The sequence below is a fragment of the Ovis canadensis genome, chromosome 19 (genome assembly GCF_042477335.2).
Source record: "Ovis canadensis isolate MfBH-ARS-UI-01 breed Bighorn chromosome 19, ARS-UI_OviCan_v2, whole genome shotgun sequence".
Lineage (NCBI taxonomy): Eukaryota > Metazoa > Chordata > Mammalia > Artiodactyla > Bovidae > Ovis > Ovis canadensis.
In genome coordinates, this window is record NC_091263.1 from 38,417,522 (window position 1) to 38,434,090 (window position 16,569).

Consider the following 16,569-nt stretch of genomic DNA (forward strand, 5'->3'; position numbering starts at 1 on the left):
ACAAAGCACATATTATATAGTAGTTGCTTCCTAAGTATTAACTCATGTAATCTTTAAAACAACCCTTTAAGGGTGACAACAATATTATATTTAAGGGGTAAGTACATTGTCTTTAGTTAGAGCTGATATGTAATGGAGACAGGACATAAATGCTGAGTATTTTTCCCACAAGTTTACTGAAGTATATTTCACATACACTAGTATGTATTCTTCTTAGTATAAAGGCTATTGAGATTTCCAAAATTTATGCAGTCATGGGAACTTCCCTGGTAGTCAGCGGTTAAGACTCCATCCTCCTAATGCAGGGGCCCAGGTTTAGTCCCTGGTTGGGAAACTAAGCCTCCACATGCTGCAATGAAAGACTCTGCATGTCACAATCAAGACCCAGTGCAGACAAATAAATAAACAAAAATTTTAAAAAAAAATTTAAAATTATGCAGTCATATCAGCCCTACCACCAACAAGATATAGAATATTTCCATCATAGTAGAAAGCAACCCTGAAAACTGAACTTCATAGTGTAGATGTTTATCCACACTACTGACATTCTCCTAAATACTGAAGTTATAACACAGGCTTATTAGAAAAACAGGCAATTGTAATGTAAAAGATACACTGCACTTCCCTCTTATTTAGTCTGCTTCTCAGTTACTTCATTTCTGCTTTAGAACGTACAGTACAAAAAAAAGACGACAGAAGTAGATCATACCAGAAGACAGAAAAGGACTCGACACCTGCATGATTCACTTCCCAGGCCTGGGCAAGACAATGCTAACAGAGCATGGTACTTTCTCAGAGCTTAGCCCAGGGGCAGTCCCAGAATCTTTTCCAGATAGCATTTCAAATAGACATGGCAAAATCAACACGGTTTGCAAATTATATAAAAATGTCTTTGCTTTCCCTATTTTGGTTGAAAATATCAGCTTTAGAATTACACAAACCAGGTTTTAAATCCCAAATCTACCATTTAGCTGTTGACCTTGGGTAAGTCATTTAACCTCGGTTTTGGAGAAGGCAATGGCAACCCACTCCAGTACTCTTGCCTGGAAAATCCCATGGATGGAGGAGCCTGGTAGGCTGCAGTCCGTGGGGTCGCTAAGAGTCGGGCACAACTGAGAGACTTCACTTTCACTTTTCACTTTCATGCATTGGAGAAGGAAATGGCAACCCACTCCAGTGTTCTTGCCTGGAGGATCCCAGGGACAGGGGAGCTTGGTGGGCTGCCGTCTATGGGGTCGCACAGAGTCGGACACGACTGAAGTGACTTAGCAGCAGTAGCAGCCTTACTTTTCTCTTCGGTGGGCTTCCCTGGTGACTCAGTAGTGAAGAATCCTCCTGCCAATGCAGGAGACGGGGGTTCGATCCCTGGTTTGGAAAGATCCCCTGGAAAGGGGGATGACTACTCACTCTAGTATTCTTGCCTGGGAAATCCCATGGACAGAGAAGCCTGGAGAGCCACAGTCCATAGGGTCACAAAGAGTCAGGCATGACTGAACGACTGAAACACTTTCTCTTTGGCAAAGTGACAGTGATGATTCAGGGTTGTTGAAAGGAATGTAAGAGAAAATCTCTTTAGCTGGATTCTACTAAAAAAGTTGAGCATAACCTTGAGGAGGCAAACTTTTTGGGAAACGAAGACGGACAAGCAGTGGAAGAATGTGGCTTTAGGAGAGACATGGATGCAGGAAGCTCACTGTGCCAAAGAGGAACAACTCATAACCCGTAAGATTCCCTCCCGAGCATCAGAGGAGAATGCATGGGGGAACTTGGGTGGCTTGGGGGAGCTGATACTGCCCGGAGACTACAGCTTTAGTTTTGCTTTCTGGGTATTGGGTAGTAAACTTTGCAAACTTTCTTAAGGCTCCTACCAACAGAGCAGGAAAGACAGGTTTTTAGCAACCATCTCACGTTTGTTTTCCTTCTGCCTACTGGTGTGCTGCAGAGTGCCAATTCTGCTTAAACTCCCAAATAAATCACTGTTAATGAAGCATGTTGCACATACAGACAGCAACAGGCATTTTTTAATCACCTAAACCAAAGAAGAGCTAAAGGTAAGCACAAAACACTCTAATACCTAATATATTAGGTGTCAGATTTTAAGTGGCAAGAATCGTACAACTTTCAGTGCTTTTACTTGGATGCACTTAGTGGGGAAGTAAAGCTACCAGTATATTCATCATTATGCACAGCTTGCCAATTGCTTGGACAGCCAAATCAGATAACTGGGAGCCTAAAAGAGAGTCTGTATCTACTTAATCAGAAGCAGAAATAAGAGGGCAAACATACACGCACACATTATGACAGGCTATACAAACAAACAGGCTAAAATCATTTACACTCTGTCCTTCACTCCCAAGTCATTAAGTAAATTTCTACTAATTGACATGCCACATAATACAGAAATGAATGAGACAGGTATAGTCTGCCCTCATGGAGCTTGTTTCATTCTACTGGCTGTGTAAAGGGCTCTAGAGTTTTGGAACAGTGGATAGCCAGCAAAGTGTGTCAGTGTGACCCAAGACTGTATATGACCTTTGGAAACAGACTAGGTTCAAATACTGGTTTTCTGTATCAAATGCACAAAACGTTTTGTTAAAGCTATTTGGATGGTCCAAGTTTTTCATCTATATGACAGAGACACTGTCGCCTATATTAGAAGTCCATACGGAAGTATGTGAACGAATGCATATAAAATGGTTAGCACCATAAAATCTTAGCATGGACTTTGCCTCACTTAGGGGAAACTTAGAAGTCTCCTCTCTTATCGTGGAGTATGGGGACATGAAACTACCTTTCAGTGAAATGGTAAAACAGGATTTCTATCCATTGCTTGCCATCTCATATAATGGTAAACAAACTGTACATTCCAGATCCTGTGCTATTAATTTATAGAAATATATAGTAACATTCATCTAAATAATCTTTGTTGAACAAATGAAATATGTCAGGTACTGTGCTAGGCACTGGATGTCACAGTAAAGTGGATCCTGTCATCATGGAGCTTGCCTTCTAGTCCACATTCTAGTTTATTTGCCCATGGAGATCATTTTCTTAAAGAAATAGCTAAATTCCTGTAAACATACCTCAGTATCATTGTCTTTTAGACCAGGTCTGCAAGCAGATAATAGGAGATTTCCAGATGATTTGACAAACTCTTTTGAATTCTTCTTTGGGATAGCACAGTTTTCCAGAAATGCACTGCATATTATATAAAACTATTTAAGCAAGTGCTCACCTCCTTATTATTTATTTATTTTTTTTGGATTCAGATCTATCTGCATCTTGGGCTTCCTTGATGGCTCAGATGGTATAAGAATCAGCCTGCAATGTGAGAGACCTGGGTTCTATCCCTGGGTTGGGAAGATCTCCTGGAGAAGGGCATGGCAACCCATTCCAGTATTCTTGCCTGGAAAATCCCCATGGACAGAGAGAGCCTGGGCTCACAGGTTCATAGGGTCACAAAGAGTCAGACACAACTGAGCGACTAAGCAGAGTACTATCAGCATGCAAGATGGTAGAGAAAGGTAGACAAAGAAAACAACGAGGGTTTTTTGTTGCTGTTGTTCTTTTTTCCTGAGTACTTACTATGTCTGTTACTATCCAAAGGTGTTGCATGAACTGTCTAATCCTCACAATAACTTAAGGACAGAAGTATATGATTATTCTCATTTGTCAAATAAGAAAGTGAAGCTTGGGGAGGCAAGTAAGTCAGATACTTCTTTGGTATTCCTTCCACTGCTTTCTGCTAGACATTAAGTGCCCAATTTCCCCTCAGCATATTGTGTCAGGCCCAACAGTAGCGACATTCCAAAAGGAAAATAGAGGAGACAGCTGATAAACCCCTGTGCAAAGGTTGCCTTTCTCTGCATTGGTGGGCATTCTTCATCATCAGATACAAACTGATGAAACTGATTTATTGCATAAGGATTCAGAATCGTTGGTATGCTAAGGTACAGTTTCTTCCCTTACAAGAACAGCAGAAATTTCTAATGTGACAGTTTTAAAAAAGTATTTTATTGCCCTGATCAAAGGGTGGTTATTCATGGGTTAGTTCTATGGCCAAAATAGATAGAATGTGATCGATGTGCTCTTTGTTTCATTAGGCTGACTTAGGCCAAATTGAACAAACACTAGTTGGTTCTCGGAGAACCAGATTTCAGGCCTGGCCTGTCACATATATAACAGATGTCCCTCTAGTTCTGAGTGTGAAGTGAGCACATGCTGCCAATCTACTTTTAACCATTCTATTTATGCTGTTATTTAAAATGCAATAGAGTGATCATTTCCAGTTATAAAGTGGCCTTTATCTGAGAACCTCCAAAGGCCAGTGTTATTAACTTTATACTGGGATGAGGGTAAGCTTCCAGTATTATAATTCTCAGGCAGAAAAACAGGCATAAAAGAGGATAGTGAATATACAAAATTTAGTAAATGTAAAAGAAATATATGCGTCTTTGTCTAAAGCTAAGACTGTAGAGAAAGCAGTAATTTTACATGAGGAAAATTAGCCGACCCCCTCTTATCCAGTGGTCAAGGCTGACGTCATCAGAACCAGGTCATGTTGGCCTGGAGCCTCCTCAGCCGCACAGCGCTGAGGGGGACACAGTATTCACGTGTGGCCTAACTGACAACTTGACAGTGATGTGGAAGTTCAGGGTGATCATGAGAAAAAGTTGAGTAAGATGCTGCAATATAACTGACCAGGAGTCTTCAAAAGTGTTAAGATCATCAGTGGCAAGGAAAGACTAAGGAACTGTCATGAATTAAAGAATAGTGTGGACAAATGAATATTACAAACAAGGTGAGATTTCTGGATTAGATCTTACAGAGAAAGAGGACATCTGTTTAAAACAAAACAAAACAGAATACTGGCGAACTTTAAACCAGGCCTGTTGTTTAGTTAACTGAATGGCACCAATATCACTTTCCTGCTTTTGATCACTATATTATGGCTATGCACTATAGCTTCCCTGGTGGCTCAGCGGTAAAGAAGCCACCTGCCAATGCAGGAGACGTGAGTTCGATCCCTGGGTAGTGAAGATCCCCTGGAGTAAGAAATGGCAACTCACTCAAGTTCTCTTGCCTGGGAAATCCCATGGACAGAGGAGCCTGGTGGGCTACAGTTCATAGGGTAGCAAAGAGTCAGATACAACTTAGTGACTAAGCAACAACAACAACCAGATGTTAGCATTAGGAGAACTGGCATGAAGGGGAACTCTGTACCCTTTTTTGTAACCTTCCTGTAAGTCTTTAATTATTTCAAAATAAAGCTGATACTGCATCAGTTACCTCCTATTCTGAGAGTAAGACTGAAAAACAATCCTGTTCTGGTTGTAACCACAGTGGACCTATCCTCCTTGAAAGATATGTGTACACATACTGCCAGTATGGATGTATATTTATGGCATGCCACAGTGTTTCCAGGAAAGTTCAGTGATCATGAGAGCGTACTCTGAGGAGACACACTGGCCAGAGTAAAAATTAAGCAGAAAAAAAAAAAAAGGGGGGATTGCAGCCTGGATGCCCAGACTGCAATCCACATTGACAATGCTGTTATTTGGCTCCCATTTAACTAAAATTAGATTGCTGAATAGACAAGTTAAGGCATGGGAAAAAAATAAGTTTATCCTGCTTTTCTTAATGAAGAAAAAAAAGCCAGAATTCTGTATTTCTTGTATGCTAAAAATATAGCACCCAGGTTTTCCCTAAATTTCTTTTTTTTAATTTTTTAAAATTTTTTTAGTTTTTTATTTTTTTAATTTTAAAATCTTTAATTCTTACATGTGTTCCCAAACATGCACCCCCCTCCCACCTCCCTCCCCATAACATCTCTCTGGGTCATCCCCATGCATCCCCAAGCATGCTGTATCCTGCGTCAGACATAGACTGGCGATTCAATTCTTACATGATAGTATACATGTTAGAATGCCATTCTCCCAAATCATCCCACCCTCTCCCTCTCCCTCTGAGTCCAAAAGTCTGTTATACACAGCTGTGTCTTTTTTATCACCATGAGCTCTTTGCAAAAAAAAAAAAAATGTGAGACCTACGTAAGACAGCAGAAAAATATGAAAGTGGGAATAGATGTAATACTAGATAATCATATTTTCTCATGACATCAAATTTCCTCCATAAATTATCAGTCTGGGCCTGCTGTCGGTAAAATAAAGTGTAGAAAGCCTAGCTATCTAAGGAAACTAAGAAACAGTTGAATTACCTACAGAAATATTTTTGATAAAAGAATTCTAATAAGTGACAACAAACTTTGAAGCTATTTCAGAGATGCAGCAACCAACCAAAGATCTAAATAGTTGTAGTTATTTCAAGAAGATTTAATTCCATGACTTCTGTTAAAGTATATTTCTACTCACAGTTTAAGTTTTTGTTTTATTGCCTCACAGCCCTCACTTACTACACCTTGGCTGCAAGTTTCAGGAAAATACTTTCAAGTGTAGAAAAAAAATGATGAAATATGTCCCCCTGCTGTCTATGTTTGTATAACTGTGAATATACATAAGCACTCATCTGATTCTTGCTAGCGTCACAGTGCAGGCTCAGACTGTATCTCAAGTTAGCTTATGGAAGCTCTACTAGAGGAAAACCAAAGCTACTTGGGAACCACTGATCTTGATGGATGAGAAGGAATAACCTGCGTACAGGTAAGGGATACATGTATACGTACAACTGATTCACTCTTGTGCAGCAGACACTAACACAACATTGTAAAGTAATTGTACTTACTTGTATATATATTACAATATACTAATTTTAAAAAGAATCCACAAGTTTACATATTCATATATGTATATGCATAACTACAAATATATATATATATATATATATACATAAATGGGGAAATGAAGAAGCTCTTTGTTACGGTATACTTCTACCTAGTAAATATGGAATAAATGATATGTGTTATGGGAAGAAAAAAAGTAAATTTAATTTTACTTTTTTTTTGAGCTTTTATATTTTTAAACACTACTATAGCTGAATATTAAAACAAAAGCAAGTAGTGAGCATATTATGATTACAGTCCTTCACTCAATCACTACTGCAAATAAAACACCAGCAATGAGTGTTATTCACAGGCCCTACTAAGAGGTCTGACACTGAACACCACCCCGAGGATCATCATCCTCATATGCTTCTCCATTGTAATGGCGCCATCTTTCCTGATTTGGATCAAAGTCCACTAATTCTACCTGGTCCATTTCATCAGTCTCTTCTACTTCCTTCCTCTCAGGCAGAAGTTTTTCCAGCAAAGAGAGTTTATCAGGAGAGAGAAAGCCATTCTCAGGAAAGTTTACCTTAAATTCAATGATTAGGCGACCCTTTTCATATGGCCTATGGTAAATTGGCATGCCTTCATTTAGCACACACTTGATATCTCCATGCTTGACAATCTGACCTGGATGAGAAGTGATGACTATGGTTCAGTTGTCAAGAGTAGATATTGGCTTCTGGAAGCCACACAATGCCTCAGCCAGCTGTATGCCCATACACATGAAAAGGTCTTCTTCTCGTCGAGTAAAAACAGCATGGTCCTTCTGATCTAAAACAATGATAATATCTCCTGGCTCCAGTCCTGGTTCTTGGTCTCCTTCACCATGGAATGTTATCTTCTGGCCATCTTTCATGCCTTTGTCAATATGAACTTCTAGAATTTTCTTTTCTCGAACTATCTTCCTTCCGTTGCAGCTTTTACATCTATATTTAGGACTGATCCGCTCCCCATGGCCCTGGCACTCCATGCACACAGACTGAATTTGCTGAACCATTCCAGGTACTATCTGATGAATTCTTATTTGCATTCCAGTACCTCGGCAATTGGGACAGCATTCTACTGCTCCTTTCTTACCACCTCGGCCTTCACATTTGTCACAAATCACATTCTTTTGCAGAGCTAGTTTTCTTGCTGCACCATTATATAAATCTAAAGTTACTGTAAGTTGATGCACAACGTTTCTACCTCTCCTCTCTCTCTGCATCCTGCCTCCTCCTCTGAAAAACATATCAAAGATGTCCATAGGGGAGCCAAAACCACCACCTGCTCCACCTTCTTTAATTGCCTGTTCTCCTCCTTTGTCATATGATTCCCTTTTCTTTGCATCAGAGAGCACTTCGTAAGCTTGACAAATCTGTTTAAACTTCTCGCCTTCATTTGGATTCTTATCAGGGTGGTACTTCAAGGCCAGTTTCCTGTAAGCCTTTTTCAATTCTTCTTGGGTGGCATTGGGTTTGACCCCCAAAACATCATAGTAAGTGGTTTCTTTCACCATTTTCTACAGCTGGTGAGCGGGCCGATGCAGGTGTGGGGGAGCGGGAAGGAGCGTGTTGCTGTGCGCAGCTTGGGCAGCCGCCGCTCCTCCGCCTTTCACCCAGCGTTCTGGAAAGTTCCTAATTTTACTTTTGAAAAGTAAAATTGCATACTTTTCAAAAGTAAAATTGCCTGCATAAATACAGTGAAATATCATTCCAAATAGTCTTCCTCACTCCTAGCTGAATGCATGAAGGCAGATTTTTCATCATCAGGAATAATTTTTTTTTAATGATCTTTAACTGTATTTCTAGCTCATAGTAAGCCTTCAAGTGGGGCAGTCACAATGGTAGTGGAAATGCTTCAGACTCTAGTGACAGCCTTGTGCTACTTCAAAGCTCTGGCACCAATTCCTCCATGAGATGCTACTTTCTCCTGAATTCACACAACTGAGGAATGAGTCTGGTAGCCATGATGAGCATGCTCAGAGAAGAAATGTATTGCTTCTGCTTTGTTGATATTAACAGGGGCTCCAAGAAAGCTCCTCTTTGATCCAATTCCCCAAAAGCTTAATCCATGGCTTTGTCCCACTGCCTTTTAGCCCCCGATCCTCTATCACAACCACAGAAGTCCACATACTCTTCAGTTTCGACATTCGAAGTTACATGTCTCAGCATGTTAACTAGTCAGAATAAACTACAGAAACAGTATATAAAATCATGTACATTACATATACACATGCCTTCCCTGGTAGCTCAGTCCATTAAAGAATCTGACTGCAAGAGACCCAGGTTTGATCCCTGGGTTGGGAAGATCCCCTGGAGGAGGAAATGGCAACCTGCTCCAGCATTCTTGCCTGGGAAAGCCCACGGACAGAAGTGCCTGGAGGGCTACAGTCGGACATGTCTTGGCGACTAAACCACCACCAACCATCACATATATGCATATAAATGTGTATATATGTTTTTGTGAATATATGATTGTGATATATACATTTATGTCTATACACAAACATATATACATATATGTCTACACACAAACATATATACACGTGTGTGTGTATATTCACACACACACACAGACACACACAGACACACACACACATGATATTCCAGGGCCCAGCTGCTGACAGAGAGTAATTTGTACTATACAAGAAAAGAATTTTTAAAAAACCCTTCAAAATCTTTGTGTTTCACTGTGCTAAGTAGACATATTTCATACACTGTTATTCAGCAAATACAACATTACGTTACATTCTAGTTAAGGATAAATTCCAGAAATAATTCATGCATTTGCAGATGAACAGTGCAGGTGAACAAGGACACAAAGGGTCTGTAATTACACCTGGGTATATTTATATGCCCACCAGTTCTGTTGTCTTAAAACAGATCTAAGGGGAGGCTCTTCCAGGTTAATTGCTGTTGCTGAGGAAACGGCCCAGGTTTGCCTTAACAGTCCATGATTTCCTTCAGGTGCAGCAGTCAGGCTGGCCTCAGGGTGTCAACTTTCGTCTAAAGGCAAATATGTAGTAAAGTCTCCTTTGAATTTTCTAAAAATATTGATTTTTCATTCTTTTGAATTTTTCAGTATCTCCAAATAGAGATAGTTTAATGTTAAAGCAGATGGCTGTAGGGAAAAAAAAATATTACCTGACTCCTGGTTTCTCAACAGAACGTAGGAAGCTGGGTAGCATATTGCTTGTCTGAGGAACAATCTGAGTAACGGGTCATCAGCGGTAGATGCCCCGGGAAAATTATAGAGCAACTGAAGAAAAGTCCCATCACTAAGCAGCGCAGCACCCTCTGATCCATCCTCCTCATTTCGGCTACAGCTAAATGACTAGACTACTAACAGGATCAAGCCTCTCTCTCCAACTTTCCACTTATCTTCACTAACTTTAGAGAATCAGGAAAGACCTGCTTAATTTAAATCCCCACGTATCTCTGAGGCAGACATCTAAAACTGATGTCAGCTCAATAGGTCTGGCAATCTTGCTTCCTTATCTCCATTCCTGCTTCTTCTCCACTTCTCTGGAGCTAGCTTGAAAATTATACATAGACAGGCTTCCTTTGAAAGTCTTTTCTGACCTCTTAACTATGATTTAGTACTTCTGATATGCAAAATGGCTGTCTGAGGAGGCCTTACAAATAGCTGAGAAAAGAAGAGAAGCTAAAGGTAAAGGAGAAAAGGAAAGCTATACCCATTTGAATGCAGAGTTTCAAAGAATAGCTAGGAGAGATAAGAAAGCCTTCCTCAGGGATCAATGCAAAGAAATAGAGGAAAACAACAGAATGGGAAAGACTAGAGATCGCGCCAGGAAAATTAGAGATACCAACAGAACATTTCATGCAAAGATGGGTTCAATAAAGGACAGAAATGGTATGAACCTAACAGAGGCAGAAGATATTAGGAAGAGGTGGCAAGAATACACAGAAGAACTGTACAAAAAAGATCTTCATGACCGAGATGATCACAATGGTGTGATCACGCACCTAGAGCCAGACATCCTGGCATGTGAAGTCAAGTGGACCTTAGGAAGCATCACTACGAACAAAGCTAGTGGAGGTTAGAACCGGACATGGAACAACAGACTGATCCCAAATCGAGAAAGGACTAAGTCAAGGTTTTGTATTGTCACCCTGCTTATTTAACTTATATGCAGAGTACATCAGGAGAAATGCTGGGCTGGATGAAGCACAGGCTGGAACCAAGACTGCCGGGAGAAATATCAACAACCTCAGATATGCAGATGACACCACCATTATGGCAGAAAGTGAAGAAGAACTAAAGAGCCTCTTGATGAAAGTGAAAGTAGACAGCAAAAAAGCCTGGCTTAAAACTCAACATTCAGAAAACTAAGATCATGGCATCTGGCCCCATCACTTCATGGCAAATAGATGGGGAAACAATGGAAACAGTGACAGACTTTATTTGGGGGGCCTCCAAAATCACTGCAGATGGTGACTGCAACCATGAAATTAAAAGACACTTGCTTCTTGGAAGAAAAGCTATTACCAACCTAGACAGTGTATTAAAAAGCAGCGACTACTTTGCCAACAAAGGTCCATCTAGTCAAAGCTATGATTTTTCCTGTAGTCATATATGGATGTGAGAGTTGGACTATAAAGAAAGCTGAGCACTGAAAAATTGATTCTTTTGAACTGTGGTGTTGGAGAAGACTCTTGAGAATTCCTTGACTGCAATAACAAGTCAGTCAATCCTAAAGGAAATCAGCCCTGAAGTTTCCTTGGAGGGACTGATTTTGAAGCTGAAATTCCAATACTTTGGCCACCTGATGTGAAGAGCTGACTTATTTGAAAAGATCCTGATGCTGGGAAAGATCGGAAGCAGGAGGAGAAGGGGACAGCAGAGGACCCAATGGTTGGATGGCATCACCAACTTGATGGACATGAGTTTGAGTAAGCTCTGGGAGTTGGTGATGGACAGTGAAGTCTGGCTGCTGCAGTCAGGGGTTGCAAAGAGTTGGACATGACTGAGTGACTGAACTGAACTGAACTGACTTCTCATCTGTGCTTTAACAACATTCAGAATTTCTCTTACTAGAGCTGTTATCATATAGTATTATAACTCTCATCAAGTTTGTCTCATTCATCCATTTATTAAGAAAGTGAGCACAAAGGAACTATATCTTGAATCCACTTAAACTGTAATGCATTTGACTATGTAGGAAAAGGCAGAATAAGTCTGCTGCTGCTGCTGCTGCTAAGTTGCTTCAGTCGTGTCTGACTCTGTGCGACGCCATAGATGGCAGCCCACCAGGCTCCCCTGTCCCTGGGATTCTAATAGCTCAAATTGCCAGCAGGAAGTAATATGCCTAAAAATAGAATAATCAGAAAAGTACTCAGAACTAGTTAAGAAGGTTGGGACTTTAGCCTGGATACTTTTGTGGAGGAGCTTATGAGTTGACTGGGAATCTAAAAAAAATTTGAATAAAGATATGTGTATGATAACCTGTATAATTAGTTAAATTATAGGCTTGTAAACTTGCTTCTAAATAATTGATTCTAAAATATGTTTAAGAGTTAATATGATAAAAATAATTCCAAGGCTCCGTTTAAGAGAAGTGAGTTAATCAAAGTGGACAGCTCATTTTATTGAAAGACATTTCATAATCTTCAATAAGATGACAGAATTTATATAAAAGAAGGAAGAGGCATTCCAAAAGGCACTGCCCAGAGTTACTTGACCAGAAGTTCCTTTTCACCTATGGGTGAAAAGGACAAAAGTTCTCATGGGACAAAAGTTCCTCAGAACTCACTTTGGGATATGCCTGTTATCTATAGTATGACTGGCAATCTAAGGCTGCTACCAGTCCAATTCTTGTTTCTATAAACATATTTTTTTATGAACAAAGCCAGACTTGCTCATCACTGTATTGTATACGGCTGTTTTTGTGATGTAATGCCAGGGCTGTATAGTAGTGACAGCAATCATTTGACCTGGAAATTAAAAAAATAAAAGTACTTGATACCTAGTTATTTATAGAAAATGCTTGCTAATTCCCAATTTATAGGAATATTTTGTTCTTTCTTAAGCTTGACTATAAAAGTATCCTCTGGGTGTAATTGGCGTTTACTACAAGCAGCTAGACCCACAGCTGATGTGTTACACAAAACTGTTGCACGAATGCAGGATGAAATGATTCACAAAACTGGAGAGCATCACGTCTTCCCTAATCACTGAACTGACCAGCAGTATTTCCTAAATTGAAAAGTGAACTAAGCAAAATATCTTTGGTTTTTCTGCTTTAAATTTTAATTAGAAACTAGTCAATACATATTCTTAAACTACCATATTAAAGTTTACAAATGTAGACACATTTGTCATGAAGAAGTTTAAAACAAACACACTAAAATATCTCATGGATACATAATTTATTAAAACACTGACAAACTGGAAGTTTTACCAATGACAACTAACTTTTATTTGATAATGTGAAGAAATCACACTCACATCCTAAAATACATTATAATAATTTATTTTGGTTACCTAAGACTAGAGTTGAACAACATTTGTGATCTAGAGTTTATCTAAATGAAATATCAATTCATATTCATGGAATATTCAGATGATTTGATTTTTTAATTCCAATTTAGCAGTTAAAGAAAATGCATAGCTTTAATTCCTAAAAGTAATGAGGATTCTTTTTTCTTACATTGTTAGCCCATACGATTAAAGTCAAATATTGAGCTGGTTCAGAACACATTCAACATTATTTTATAAATTGTTCGAATCAACCTGTTTGGTCATTAGTTTAAAAGACATTTGCAGAAATACAAGTTTCCTCTGTTTCTATAATTGAGCAGAATTAGTCTGAAAACTGTATTTTTCATTTGCTTTTCTCCTTATCTCTCATCCTCCATCTCCACCAAAACATCTGACAGATACCGCATTGGGTTTTGGCTCTGCTCTCTTTCTCCCTGAGTGTTGAAAATCATCACATTTGGAAACTGATTCCCCTGGAGAAACTGTTAAATGTCTTTAGGCTTATTTTAGAAGCCAAAGTTGCCATTTTTTTTTCCCCTTGTGGCAAGAACACATACAGGTTTTGATAGTTATTTCAAGGCAGCCCTTTGACTAGATTTTCAAAATAAAGAACTTTGGCTTCCATATTTCTATTCTTCTTGGGATAGAGGCCCATGCTGATCATATATAACAAATAAACTCAACTGTGTCGTGAAAAAGAAGAAAAGCAAACCCACACAACATACGTACAGAGATACAATATTATAAACAGCACATGTCCCAGCATGAGTGCTAGCTGGGATATACAACGCAATTCACTATTCTCATGGGAGTTTTCAGTTTACAATTATTTCTCATAGTGTGAGCATTCCATCAGGGTGAGTACAATTCTTCCATTTATAGATCCAAAAGCTTTATAAAATATGGTTCATGATTATAAGCCAACTGTTTCATCTGGCATTCAACCATTAACTTGGTCATCTACCCCAAACCTAGAGTAAAAACACTCAGTATGGAAATACTGTGAGATGACACACTACTTTCCAACCAGGTGCCATAACTGTCCAGGCTGAAGCACCATCCCTGGGAGGTCAAACGGTTTATAAGAACACTGGGTAAGAGGGTCACAGAGATAAGACTGGAATGCTAGCCTCCAGACCCCCACTCCCTGCTCCTCTGATGCATCACAGCGCTCTCCCTTGTTTAGAAGACACATCCAGTCAAAATCGAACTGGCTTTTTCAACCATATGCCTTAACCTCCCTGGCATACAACTGCGCTTTAGTCAAATTGGGTTTTCCATGCATGAGTCTGTTGCATATTATACAGGTTGTGTACTTTGACTGTTTTCGCCATTCCTCCACATTGTAAAATAAAATTCCTTCAACTATCACCTTCCAAACAGGTAAGTCATCCAAATTCCCACAGGTCAAAGTTACCATTTTTGTTTTGAATACTGAAGCACCTTTTCTGTGCTGCTTAAATAAAACTGGTATAATTGCATGTTAATTCCTTTATCAGGATGGAAAGTCCATTGAGGTTATAGAGTCCAGAATTTGGTAAGATTTTACAGGCTCAGAACCCTGTGTTACATACCAGAGGTACTGAACTTAGGCCCGATAATTTATAAGAGCAGATAAACCTGTCTCATCACGAGCAAATAAATAAAACAAAACAAAACTAACAAAACCTGACATCTTTATTTTCTAGAATTTATTCTTAAACTATTCTTAAAAGTCAGAACAACTGGAATTGTTCTATCAGCACTCTGGAATTCTCCCTGAAAGTCAGCATTCCTAAAATACTATTCTAAGTGGTTTCCACAAAAACACTTCAAAGTGCTTGCTTTCTGTTTTATTTTTGTAACAGTTCCATGAGTTTTAATCCACTGGGTTTAGATACATGAATTCACTTAAGTGGGGCTTGGTCCACTGTGTGGGCAGCAAAGACCGTTTTGTTTTCTCAGTCAGAAAGGAAGGGTATCTTATTTTAAGTACTGAATCAAGCAGCAAAAAAAAATTCTGATGATCCATTTTATCCCATTTTCATTTCCTCTTTGATGCTTTACTGTTTCTCTAAATAAAACAACGGCAATATTTAGGATGCAAACATGGCATTCTATTAATAATTAAAGAAAATAAATTTAAAGTGCCAGTGATTCCAGCTAAACTTGGTTACTCACAATACTTGTACAAAACCCTCTAAGAGAAACTGAGAGCTAAAGGTTTACAGAAGAGTTGATGATCAACATGTATATCTGTACATCTCTACTAGGAAAGAAGTTTATTTCCTTTCCTGCATTATTTGAAACCTTCACATTCCTCACAAACTCATGTTCATGTTCTATGGAATGCATCCTGATGTTACTAATGAAGAGTATGGCTAGTCCTTTTCCATTTTAAATGTTACCGTGATGATCTCAAAGTAATATTGGTGATGTAGATACTTTTTTCCCACTTTTGTTCTAACATAAGTTACGTATTGGTTTCTATATTTTTGGCCATTACAAGCTTTCCTTTTCCATCACCATGTTGGTGTGATAATAAGGGAGAAGACTTCATGGTGTGTTTGTGTGTGTATAAGGCTTCACACTCAAGCACATAGCACATACACACACACAGAGTCAAATACTTTCATTCTCTTGGCATCCACAGACATTTTGCATTCTCCAGTTGAAGTCCTTCTCTAATAAAAATACAATATCAGAGGTCAAAAACCTCATTACTTGATTAACAGGTCTCCATTGATGCCTTTCCCTGCTTTGTAAGGAATCAACACAAAACCTGGTAACATGCTCTATTATCCACTGGAATAAAAACGAAGCTCCCAATTTTGCTTGCTCTACACCTAGCACTCTCTTTTTACACTCACTTTTTTGTGTCCTTAATCTGCATGAGCCTATTGAAAATTAATTTCTACCAGGTGGATCTGTGGACCTTCGAGTAGTGTCATGAGAAACTTGTTTTCTAATAAGTTATCTTTACCTGAGAAGAATGAAACCCCACTTTGTTTCACTGCCCTCCAGATGTAAAACATCTCTAAGGAAAGTCCACAGCCCTAGGCTTCCACATCCACTCTGCTGACTTGAGCTACTTACCTGGGCAGACAACACTTAATTCTGTTTCTTTAATTCAGTCTCCCTGGAATTCTAACTGCTTACAGGGTTATCCTCCTTGGAATATCTTATTTCAATTCACTAAAAATCACCTCATAAACAACTTGTGTTTTCTTTCCCATGAACCAGCTCTTTCAAGAAACACCAATTTCAGTTCAAGCAATACATTCTTTGTGATTTCTCCCAATGTTTATCTTCCACATTCCTTA

The 16,569-nt window shown here is 39.1% G+C and overlaps 1 protein-coding gene and 1 pseudogene across 3 annotated transcripts in view; both read right to left on the reverse strand.

The window, feature by feature from the left end:
- CNTN4 (contactin 4) overlaps positions 1–16,569 on the reverse strand; it is a 1,043,858-nt gene that overhangs the window by 556,464 nt on the left and 470,825 nt on the right. The window lies entirely within an intron of this gene.
- LOC138424144 (dnaJ homolog subfamily A member 1 pseudogene) lies at positions 7,042–8,329 on the reverse strand (annotated as a pseudogene).